The 12,647-nt window shown below is 36.1% G+C and overlaps 1 protein-coding gene across 6 annotated transcripts in view; it reads left to right on the forward strand.

Annotated features, from left to right (window-relative positions):
- Positions 1-12,647, forward strand: part of NR6A1 (nuclear receptor subfamily 6 group A member 1) — a 218,063-nt gene that overhangs the window by 34,069 nt on the left and 171,347 nt on the right. The gene's annotated exons all lie outside the window — the stretch shown is intronic.

The raw sequence follows: 12,647 nt of genomic DNA on the forward strand, positions 1-12,647 counted from the left end.
GTGGACATGGGAATATTCAGTGTATACACATATGATTTTGCTGTAATATTAAAAGGTCAAATGATACTTTAGATTGAAACTCTATTAAATGATCTAGAGTTATTTTTTCTAGTTCTTGTATATTTTAGGGTTATGAGGCTGGTTATTTGTTACCATTCTGTTGTTGAGGTAAGCGATAAAGTTCACCTTCTCACCATCCTGACTAACAGCTGTGGACCTTCTCGTATTTCCCTCACACACCTTAATAGTATAAAATTCATGTTTGTTCAACTAATAGTTACTTATTGCAAAACAAAAGTAAGTCTCATAATGGTTATCAAACATTAAGGAAATAGGTTTTTCTTTCTAGAAGTCATAAAGTTCTGAATCAGCTTTGTAGGTAATACTGGATATTACTTTGTAAGATATTATAGGTTTGGTTTACCCCACCTTCCTACCTCACATCCCAGTACCTATGAGGGAACACACTGTTTTCACTTTGTCTTTCTTTTATGAATAGCTGTCATTTAGGAGGAGGAAAAAGTAAATTCTTGAGTCATGGGCCTTTCTTAGAAGCACTTTTTAGAATTTGTCATTCTTGGCTGCTCTGGGTCTTCCTTGTGGCACATGGGCTTTCTCTAGTTGTGGCAAATGGGCTACCCTCTAGTTGGAATAAATGGGCTTCTCATTGCAGTGGCTTCTTTTGTTGGAGAGCATGGGCTGTAGGTATGCAGGCTTCAGTAGTTGTAACCCTCAGGCTCAGCAGTTGTGGCACTGGGCCTAGTTGCTCTGTGGCACGTGGGATCTTCCTGGACCAGGAAGTGAGCTTGTGTCCCCTGCATTGGCAGGCAGACTCCCAGCCTCTGGACCACCAGTGGGAAGCCCCACTTAGAAGAATTTTCGAACACTAGGAAGGATACTGACATGCCTTGTGATCTTTGAGATAGAACTACACATAAAACAAGCCAGATAATTGAGAACTCAATTTAATATTGAATGTTTTCTGCTCAGGCCCAGTTCTAGGCTCCAGGGATACAAAAATAAATCAATCTAAGTCCCACTGTCATTTGTTAACAGTCTATCAGAAAACCTTTCCTAGTCTGAAATTATTTTAAAATACAGTTTTTTAAGCATACGGGACCCAAATTTATTATTCATTTAGTAGCAATTAAAAATATTCATGCCAATCTTCTAGGAAAGGTACTTGATATTCTTAGGAAGATTATTTTTGGATTTTTCTTCCTGCTGACCCAAGTAATTCTAACTCATTTAACATTTCTGCATAGAATCCCTGTCTAGATATTGTGCTTTATAGATCTCTCCATTCCATGAGAATGAGCAGATACTGAATCATAATTTTATTAATATATGTCAGTATGGAATGAGAGTTTCCTAAAAAAATCATTTTTTAAAAAAAATTATACTTAGCTTATGTGGCCAATATTTTCAGTAGTCCCCATGTTATTTTTGTGAATTTACTAGTGTTTTTGGTCTGTCTCTTTGAAATACATAAAGATCTGACACTATAATAATGAGTAGGCAGAAACAGAAGTTTATCATCCTGTCTGAATCAATCTTGGGGTTCAAATGAGCATGCTCAGTCCTACCGAATAATAGGAAACCTCAAGAAATGAAATGGGCTATACACGTGTATTAAGTTGATTATGGTTGTTGATATTACAAATTCTATGGCTTCTGATTGGGAAGGAGTAAAGTCTCCTATGTTAATACCTCATGACTTGTGCATTAGATGGAGGACAGTAGGGTTTTCTTTGTGATGAATCTTTGGAATTTAGAGGCTCCAGTGTCTCCCTTACTCCTCAAATTCCTGATAGGGAAGGCCTGCTCATTCTTGCTTATTTTGGACCAAGAAATACCATTGTTGCTGATTTCCCATTTTGCTTGTCAGTGGTTGTAGACAGCAAGTTTGGGACATGTGGTATGTATTGGAACTGGATGAGGAAAACCAATTTTGTCCAATTCATATGGCCCCCGCCTCCCTTTTCAGTGGTAGAGCAGATGGGTAGCCATGCTTAGAATATGGGCGGCTGTTCACACTCTGGCCGCCTTCCTATGATTCCTGGGCTTCCTGGAGTCCAATGTTACGGCACAGGTTCAGGCTAAGTTCATTTCTACAAGAAGCATCTCTGTACCCTGCCTATTAGCATAAGCTAGGGACAAGGGCAGTCAAAGGTCAAGAGAAGTTCAAAACAGCATAACCTTTCTCTGCTTCTGTTTCCAAATAACCCCAGTCTGCCCTGCTCCCCGAGTTTTTTTTTCTCAGTCTCAGCCATCATGTTTACTGTGTAGTTGTAAAACTCAAGAGAACAACGACTGACTTGATACAAGGGAAGTTAGAGAATAGAAGTCATTGTTGCTTAAAACAGGAGAAATAATTGATTTATGTTTGGGGGCCAATTAGGCTATAAAACAGGAACAGTAAAGGGACCTATGACTTCAGGACAGCTACTTGCTCTGATTTCTGTCCCACAGACAAGAGGCTCCCCAATAAAGGCTGTCAGCTTTCTAGGCTAAATTATTAATTCCTTTCATGCCTCTCAGGGATTGTAAACAGCACATAATACAGGAAAACAATTGATACTGTTCAGTTATTGGCCAGATAGAGGGTCAAAGGGTAAATAGTTGGATTAGCAACAGCTGTTCTTCTTCCCTAGTCAGACTTTGTCCTTTATTACATTTCAGCAAATCCATTCCTTGATTTTTGGCCTTTGAATAGTTAAATCCATTCCTCTTCTTATAAAATAATCCTATAAATAATTGGAGAATGGATATTGACCAAAATTGAAAATACTGATATTTTAATTCAGTTTCTGTAGTTGAAGGTGAGCATTCTTTTTGGTATGTGCTGACTGTGGTGGTTTGGTGTCCAAAGGGTTTTATCCCAAGGAAAGTAACAACTTGAAGTTTAGACAGATTAGTAGCTTTTTAGCTGTTTATACCATCTGCTTGAGGATTTTCTTGTAGCTTGATTAAAAGACAGAAATTGCCTTTATTTAAACTGTTGGTAGGATAGTGCATGTTAATTGTGGAAAACACTAAAAGAAAAATACAAACACCCCTAATTCCACCGCCTGGAAATAACCATTGTTTCTTATTTGAGAATATGTCCTTCCAGTTTGTGTCTGAACTTTTTATGTGGTTAGAAATCATATATACAATTTTGTCTACTGTTTATTGCTCCCCCACTCAGCATTACATTGGGAATGTCCAAGTCATGAAAAATTTTTCATAAATCTTTTTAATGGCAAGATTTACCGTGGTTTATTTAACCATTTTCCTACTGTTGGACATTTCAGTTGTTTACAGTTTTTTCTTCATTATAAGTAATACCACAATGCATATAATTTTACGTAAATTTTTTGTCTGCATTTTAAGTGAGCCCTTAGGTTTTTATTTAATATAAGCCAGAATTCTTCCGAATTAAGAGCATGGACTCTGGCTCAAGATTGCTTGAGTTCTGTAATCTTGGCTAAATTATTTAACCTCTCTGTGCCTCAGTACTCTCTTCTATTGTATGGGGACAATGAAGAAGTACTTCTACTTGACAAGGCTGTTGTGAAGATTAAATGAAGTAATAACAGGCATTTGGAATAACGCTTGGTAAATGATAAACACTGTTGTTTTTGCTGTTCAGTTACTAAGTCGTGTCTGACTGTGACCCTATGGACTGTAGCATACCAGACTCCCCTGTTCTTTACTATCTCCTAGAGTTTGCTTAAATTCATGTCCATGAGTCAGTGATGCTATCTGACCATCTCCTCCTCTGTTACCCTCTTCTCCTTTTGTCTTCAGTCTTTCCCAGCATCAGGATCTTTTCCAGTGAATTCGCTCTTTGCATTAGGTGGCCACAGTATTGGAGCTTCAGCTTCAGATATGAATATTCAGGGTTGATTTCCTTTAGGATTGACTGCTTTGATCTCCTTGCAGCTCAAGGGACTCTTAAGAGTCTTCTCCAGAATTGCAGTTCAAAAGCATCGGTTCTTCAGTGCTCAGTCTTTGTGGTCCAACTCTCACATCTGTACATGACTGCTGGGAAGACCATAGCTTTGGCTACACAGACCTTTGTCAGCAAAGTGATGTCTCTGCTTTTTAGTATGCTGTCTAGGTTTGTCATAGCTTTCCTTCCAAGGAGAACGTGTCATTCAGTTTCATGGCTGCAGTCACCACTGGCAGTGTTTTTGGAGCCCAAGAAAATAAAATCTTACACTGCTGCTGTTTTTCCCCTTCTATTTGCTATGAAGTGATGGAATCGGATGCCATGATCTCAGTTTTTTGAGTGTTGAGTTTCAAGCCAGCTTTTCACTCTCCTCTTTCAGCCTCATCAAAGGCTCTTTAGTTCCTCTTCGTTTTCTGTATATCTGAGGTTGATTATTTCTCTCTGTAGTTTTGATTTCAGCTTGTGATTTCATCCAGCCCAGCATTTCTCATGGTGTCCTCTGCATAGAAGTTAAATGAACTGAGTGACAATATATAACCTTGTCTTACTCTTTTCCCAATTTTGAACCAGTCCATTGTTCCATGTCTGGTTCTAACTGTTGCTTCTTGACCGACATACAGATTTCTCAGGAGACAGGTACGATGGTCTGGTATTCCCATCTCTTTAAGTGTTTCTACAGTTCGTTGTGACCCACACAGTCAAAGGCTTTCGAGTAGATGTTTTTCTGTGTAGCATAATGTTGAAAGTCTCAGTCTCTCTGTACTACCGGCTGTTGTAATCACTTTATTCAATTAAACTAGCCTGTGTTTCTTAATGACACAAAGATAAATCATTCCAGATGTTAGCAGGTGTAAGTTACTACTTCAAGTAAGTAGTTTCCTCCAAGGAGCAGAGCTTATGTATTGCTGGCCAAGGCTGTTCTTTACCATCTGGTTGACTGTTTGGGTGTTTGGACCCCTTCCTCCAACAGCAGCAGGTAACCCAGATGACCATCTGCCAGCCCATTTATTTAACCTCTTAGGAAACTAAAGAAGTTAACCCTCTGTTTATTCAAAATAAATAACTCAGATTGTGCACTTGCTGTTTGGTCAGTAGCAAGGTCTTATAGAGGGCATGCTGAGGAAGAAATTTGTATCATTGAAAATCTACCATTACCATTGTAAAAGGACTGCATAGTTGGGATTCTTCCTGACACAAACTTTAATACACACACGCACACGCACACGCACACACACACACACACACCTACACCTCCCCATTACTGATTAAATACCTGGGTAAATGAGCATTTTAGAAGAGACTTGAGAGTTAAATTAATGTTTGCACTCTCTTGCCATACTGATAGATTCCCACCAGGCAGAGATTCATGAGTGATGTGGGAGGAACAGGCAATTTAAAACACAGCTTCAGAGTGAAACAACTTAATACTACTAGTTTGCTCTGGCTTCACGTTCATCTGTCAAGTGTTTTGGGATCCCAAGGAGACTTTTTGTTGATTCTTCAGGCTATAAGAGAGAAATGTACATCTCAGCTAGAATACCCAATTTTGGACTAGGTTCATTCCAAAATTCCAACATTCCGTGTTGTGTCCTATCAGTCTATTCCTAGTTGTCAAACTGTATATTACAATTTTTGATTTGAGAAAACAGTTCATATGAGCCCAAGTGTGGTCTGCAGATAATGAACTTAAGGCTGGGTGTTAGAGATCAAAGAAAACGAACATTTACTGGGTGTTCCTTATGTACTAGGTACTCTGAACATGTTCAGTGGGAGTGAGAAGGGTTGGTTATAGCATTTAAAATTACCTAAATTTAAGTTTGACTTTGTAATACCTACCTCATTGTTTCTTTCCCTTCTCACTTCTCTTTTTCCCTTTGATGTGTGTGCCAAGCTAAGACTCAGTTCCTGCCGTCAAGGGACTCTGATTTAATCAGGAATGACAGACACAAAACATGATATGTGGCTTTTACTCCATAAAAATAAAAATAATGATAATAATAGTAATAATGGCTAATATTTGTTACACACTTAATGCTTCATGTGCATTTTTCAATAAGCACTCATGAAACCTATTGAAAAGATACTGTTCCTATCTTACAGACCAGAGTGCTGAGGCCTGGAGAGGTTAAATGACTCACTCCAGTGTACACAGTGGAGAAATATCTGGGACTTCAGAGCTGCTGTTTTGATGAATCTTCTATCCTGTTTCTGGCTCTCTTGACTATGACAAGTCTCAGATGTTAATGGAAGAGTTTAAGGCAATATAATGATTTATAACATATAATGGGGCCTTTTGTGTCCAGAATAAAGACTATTTTCTAAGTGTCATTTGGGCTCTTTTGCATATATTAGAATTATTTTGGATGTAAAGTAAAGTAATTTTCTATGGAATAGGTTCCCAAAGAGATTTCTTCTGTAGTTCAGGATTATTTGCACCATTTATTGTCAAATGGGTTCTTTCCTGAAACAAATGAAGATAAGTTCACAAATCTGCCTTGGTTTCCCTTTTTGTGTCACCTTTCCTTCAGAACATTCTGGTTGTAATATTGGTATTTCACATTCATAACAGTTCCAAGAGCCTTGGCTTCCAAAGCTTCAGCAAAATCTGCTAGGTCACTGCAAGATCAGGTCTCCTGAATGTGGCCTTTTGCTGAGGAGTTCCTTGCTGATAAGGATTCTTTTGAACAGGATGGGGGTGGGATGAGAGCCAGGGTTTAGGCTGAGCGCTCATCCCCTTGACCTCTGCCCCTATTTCAGAGTTTATACTGACTTGGTAGGGACTCCCTATGGAGCCAACAGTTTAGGACTTGTTTACAGTTGATGAAAAGATAGTTGCATTCAAAGGCTGTTTTTGGGCCCTTGAAGAGTCATGGATCTCTGCTATTATCTTTGGTGGGTTCAGGGAATGCTTGAACATCTGGGTCTGGAGATTTGTAATAGATGACTAAGAAGGAATGAGAAAAAACTCTGAAATTCGATAGGTTGCTGAAATTATTTCTGTGGGAGCAGTATTGCAGTAATATTTTGAGAGCAGAGAAAGATTTCTATAAACCTGTTGTTTTAATTAAAAAAAAGCGGAAGATGACTGTTTAAATTCAGTATATGATAACAAAGGGAATGTGTGGGAATTCTTTTCTTTCTTTTTTGATGTCTCACCAAAGAGAAAATTTTTTGTGTTAGGCAAATGTGTTAGGTAGTGGAGACAAACCTTGGATTATTAAATCCTCCTTTTCAGAGTTATACAGAGGTTTACAAATTGGTATTTTCTCTAAAAATCTTGTGGTCCTCTATGTTGAGGAGAGTATAGCAATTGAATCCCAAACCAGTCCTCATAAGTGTTTTCTGGGCACAGAGATCAGTTAAGATGACTCTTAGCTTCTGTACCTGAAGTTACATTTCTTCGTTTTGTTTTTGTTTTTTGTTTTTTTTTGGTCCAGTATTTGTTGTAGATGTGAATCTGGAAGAAGAAAAGAAGCATCTTTCTTTAAAAGGTGCTGACAATATGAACCAAAATTAAATTTTAATAGGTATACCCTCTGTTGGTAAACATAGGGAAGGATAAAGTTCATGAATAATAAGATTCAAAGTGAAAATGTTATATCGTTTTCACCTTAGCATGAAATTCCATGAGCTAAATGTAATCTGGCCTATAGAGCTATTTTGTTTGACTAATTGGATGTTTAAATAAAAACATATTAGTTGTCAACATTTAAAACCTGCAAGATTTTTGTGAAAATTTGGATTTCTGGCCTTCTTGATAAATTGGATGGTTCAACTGTAGGCCCAGATTTCTACATGGGATCTGTTGGCTGCCTCTTTAAATGAGCATGTGCTCAGGTTTGTCTCAAACCTGCATGACCTCTTTGATATACTTAACGTTTCCTTCTAGTCTTCTGTAAGCATGTGAGTTTGCAATTCCTGCATTAAAAAATAATTGTCAGTGCAGATGAAGATGTGCGCAAATGAGAAAGAAGTTTATGAGTATAATCTAATAATATCTGTCAACACTAAAAATGTTTGAGTTTATTCTCACAGATTTAGCAGTTTAAAATTTAAACTTTTTAAATTCAAATTTGCAGATTTAGCAGTTAACCCATCTGGGTATTTATCCTATAAAAAATGACAGGTGTGCAAAATGTATATTCACAGATATTCTTTTCAGCATTTATAATAGCAAAAAAAAAAAGGAATAGCTCAGAAATTTAATAGGGGACTTGTTACATGGATTGTAGTTATCCATGTAGTGAAATACTGTAGAATCGTTAAGGAGAAGGTAAATTTTAGTCTGGAAGAAGATACACTGAACTGTTAACAGTGATGTCTTTGGGCAAATGGTATCACAGAGTAATATTCACTATTACTGTGTTTTAATTTTTTTATTGGCTGCACCATATTTTACAGGATCTTAGTTCTCAGTTCAAGAACCAAACCCTGGCCCTTGGCAGTGAAAGTGTGGAGTCCTAAGCATTGGATCACCAGGGAATTGACCTTAATTTCTTTTTTTTTTAATGAGGTTCTTATGTTAAGAAATGAGGTACAGATTTTTAAAAAATCTACTGGCTCTCATTTCAGCTGCCAAGTTTCTAAGGCTATTCTGCCAAATTGAGCCACCCAGGCTACAGTTTCCCATTTAGATCACAGATTTTACATTCAGAATTCTCTTATCTTGAAATTACTTTAAGGAATGAGGATTAGTATCCTCAAGTATCAGAAACTGTCTTGAAGCTCAGGAACAGGGTAAAAGCTTAGAGCAGCATTTTCAGGCTTCTGCTTTCAGCCTTGCCTTCATTCACTAATCATGGCATCAGAATTGGCCTACTTTTTATCCTACTGTCAAGAATGTAGGGAGCCTTAAGTAAGCTGCTCATATGAATTGTGCTGCTCTGGAGGTTGCAGGGTTATGTTGCTAAAAGTGAACCTAATGGACGTGGTGTAGTGGAAGAAATATGAGAGTTTGCATCTTGGCTTTTGCCAGTTCTTGCTAGGTGATCATAGGCAACCTGTGAAGTTCAGTTTCTTCATCCATAAAACAGTAATAATCCCTGTTAGGGGTTATTTTTTAAAAATAAGTCAGATAATACAAGTGAATTGCCCAGCATTTAGCTGCTCCAGCTGTTCTTGAATGTTTCTTCACTGCTGAAATATATGATGTTTCTAACTTTTTAGGCTAATATTTAGTGAGCATTTACTATATGCTTATGGTTTTAAAACTTTGTCTCCTTTTTCTTTCAACTCTGTGAAGCTGTTCTCAACTTTGGTTCTCCCCATTTTATAGATAAGGAAACTGACAGTTTAACACTTTGCCAAGATCACACAGCAGTTAAGTGGCAAAACTGAAGCCTCTGTGAGTCCAAAGCCAATGTCCTTTTTATATTTTTAAAATAGTGGAATGATATATTTACAGTGAAATATTAAGTATAAGATTCAAGAAGTTTTCACAAATGTATGTACCCTTGAAATTTATATTCCATCTAGATGTAGAGCACTGCCATCCCTTCAGAAAATTCCTTTAGGCTTTTTTCAGTTGATCATACGATTTTGCCCCCAAGAAGCAGTAACTTCTGACTTCTGTCATGATAGATTAGTTTGTTCTAGTGTTTTTCAGCATAATGTTTTAGACTCATCCATGTTGTCTCAAGTGTTACTAATTCTCTTTATTGATGAGTAGTAGTCCATTGTTTATATCATAGTTGATCTGTTCATCTGTTGATACCTAGTCTCCTTCTGGGTCCAGCCTACTAGGAATAAAGCAGCTGTGAATATTCTTGTACATGGTTTTTGTGGATATATTTTTATTTCTCTTAAACATATCTAGGAATTGTTGAGTCTGATAGTAGCTTTGTGTTAAACGTTTATGAACTTGTCAGTTTTCCAAATTGTGTATGCATTTTGCAATTCCATTAGTATGAGTTCTAATAGTTCCACATCCTTGTAGGTGTTTGGTGTTGTAAACTTTTAAATTTTAATTATTCTAGTGAGCAAAAATGATGTGTTTTTAATTTGCATTTCCCTTATGACTATGTTGGTCACTTTTTCACACCCTTATTGGCCGTTCGTGTTTCCTTTTTAGAAATTTCTATTTAAAATCTTTTGATAATTTCAGAAATCATGTTCTTTGTACTGTTATTGAATTGTGGATATTTTTTATTATGATACAAGTCTTTCATCAAGTATATATGTTGGGAATTTTTCTCCCAATCTGTGGCTTTCTCTTTTATTTTATTAAACATGACTTTTGATTAATAAAAGTTATACATTTTTATGAAGTTCTATTTATTAATTTTTTTCTTTTATTATTAATGCCTTCTGTATCCTCCCTAAGACATCTTGGCCTAACCTGAGGTTTCTGAGGTATTATCCTGCTTTCTACTAGAAACTTTATGGTTTTAGCTTTATTAAAAGTAGGTGGGTTTTTTTTGGTATGGTGTAAGATAGGAATCAGAGTCTTTTTATATGAATATTTATGTTACAGCACTTTTTGTTGATAAGACTTTCCCATTGAGTTTTTTATATGCTTGCTGAAAAATAATTTGATCTTCTTATGTATGATCTATTTGTAGACTCTTACTTTCTTCAGTAATCTATTTATAATACCACAATATTTTGAATGCTATAGTTGTATAGTAAATCTTAAAATTCTGCAACTCCATTCTTCCTTTTCAGAGATATTTTAGCTGTTTTAGCTATTCCAGGGTTTTGTTTTAATTTCCTTATACATTTTAGAATCAGCTTATCAAAAAAAAATTTTTTTTTAAACAAAGCCTGCTGAGATTTTGGATTTCACTGATCTTATCAGTTTGGAGAGACTTGTTATTTTAGAATTGAACCTTCTAGTCTATTAATTCAGTATATTTTCCCACTTATTCAGAACTTTATTTTTTCTTAGTGATGTTTTAAAAGATTAGCGTTGAGATCTTATACCTCTTTCTTTAAACTTACCCCTGAGTATTATTTTTTTTAATGCTGTAGTAAATCATATTATTTAAAAATTTTATTTTCCATTTGTGTGTTGCTAGTGTATAGAAGTGCAATTGATTTTTGTATATTGAGATTGTATCATACAACATTGTTAAATTTGTTTACTACTTCTAATAACTTTAAAAATAAATTCTTTGAGACTTTTTATGTGTGTGACTATGAATAAAGACAGTTTTACTTCTTTTTTGATGTTTATGACTTTTATTTTTCTTACCTTATAGCACTGGCTAAGATTTGCAGTCCAATAGTAGATAGAAATGTTGGGGATGACCTTCTTGTCTTGTTTTTGATCTTTGAGGAAAAGAGTTCAGTGTTTCACTATCACATATGATGTTAGCTATAGTGTTTTTTTTTTTTTTAATTGTGGTGAAACATACAGACCAAAACATTTATTAACCATTTTTTTTCTTTTTTATTGAAGGAGAATTGCTTTACAGAATTTTGTTGTTTTCTGTCAACTGTTTTTTAAATGTACAGTTTAGAGTCATTTCTACACTCATAGTGTTATGCAACCATCATCACCACCATCCATACACAGGTCTCTTTTTATCTTGCAGAAATGAAGTGAAGTTGCTCAGTCATGTCCAACTCTTTGTGACCCATAGACTGTAGCGTACCAGGATACTCTGTCCATGGGATTTTCCAGGCAACAGTAGTGGAGTGGATTGCCATTTCCTTCTCCAGGGGATCTTCCCAACCCAGGGCTCGAACCCAGGTCTCCTGCATTGTAGACAGACGCTTTACCATCTGAGCCACCAGGGAAGTCCTGGAAATGCAGAAATGAACCTGTAACTATTAACAGTATTTCCCCATTCTCCAGACCCTGGCATCCACCGTTCTACTTTCTGTCTCTGTGAATTTGGCTAATCTCGGTATCCCATATAAGTGGAGTCATACTGTATTTGTCCTTTTGTGCCTGAGTTCTTTACTTAGCATACTATTTTCATGGTTGATCCATGTTGTAGCATGTCAGAATTTCCTTCCTTTTTAAGACTGACTGATCTTCCATTGTTCGTTATATACCGCATTTGTCTATCCATACATCTGTTGATGGATCCTTGGGTTGCTTATACCTTCTACCTATCGGGAGTATTATGAATAATGCTGCTATGAATATTGAGTGTACAAATAGCTCAAGTCCATATTTTCAGTTCTTTTAGGTATATAGCCTAAAAGATCTTATTATAATTCTATTTTTACTTTTTTTAGGAAGCACCATATTGCTTTTTTCTATAGTGGCTCTACCATGTAAAGTGCCACAGGTTCTAATTTTTCTGCATCCTCCTATTTTTTGTGTTTTTGATAGTATCACACATACCTTATGGGTGTGAGTATCTCATTGTGGTTTTGATTGCATTTGTTATTTTGTTGTTTTAGTTCCACAAGTTCTTTAAATATTATGGATTATTCCTTATCAAGTATATTATTTGCAGATATTTTTCTTCCAATTTATGGATTGGCTTTTCACTGTTGATTGTGTCCTTTCATATAAAGAAGATTTAAATTTTGATGTACAGTTTACTTATTTTTTCTTCTGTTGTCTGTGTCATAGCCAAGAAATCATTGCCCAGTCCAATGCCAGGAATCTTTTCCCGTTTGTTTTCCTCTAAAAGTTTTATACATTTTGGTCTTCGTTCTGTTTTGAGTTGATTTTTGTATAATATGGTAATGTTCATAGTCATTCTTTTGCATGTAGATACTCGCTTGTTCCATCACTGCTGAAAAGATTGTC

This window comes from Ovis aries, chromosome 3 (genome assembly GCF_016772045.2).
Source record: "Ovis aries strain OAR_USU_Benz2616 breed Rambouillet chromosome 3, ARS-UI_Ramb_v3.0, whole genome shotgun sequence".
NCBI lineage: Eukaryota > Metazoa > Chordata > Mammalia > Artiodactyla > Bovidae > Ovis > Ovis aries.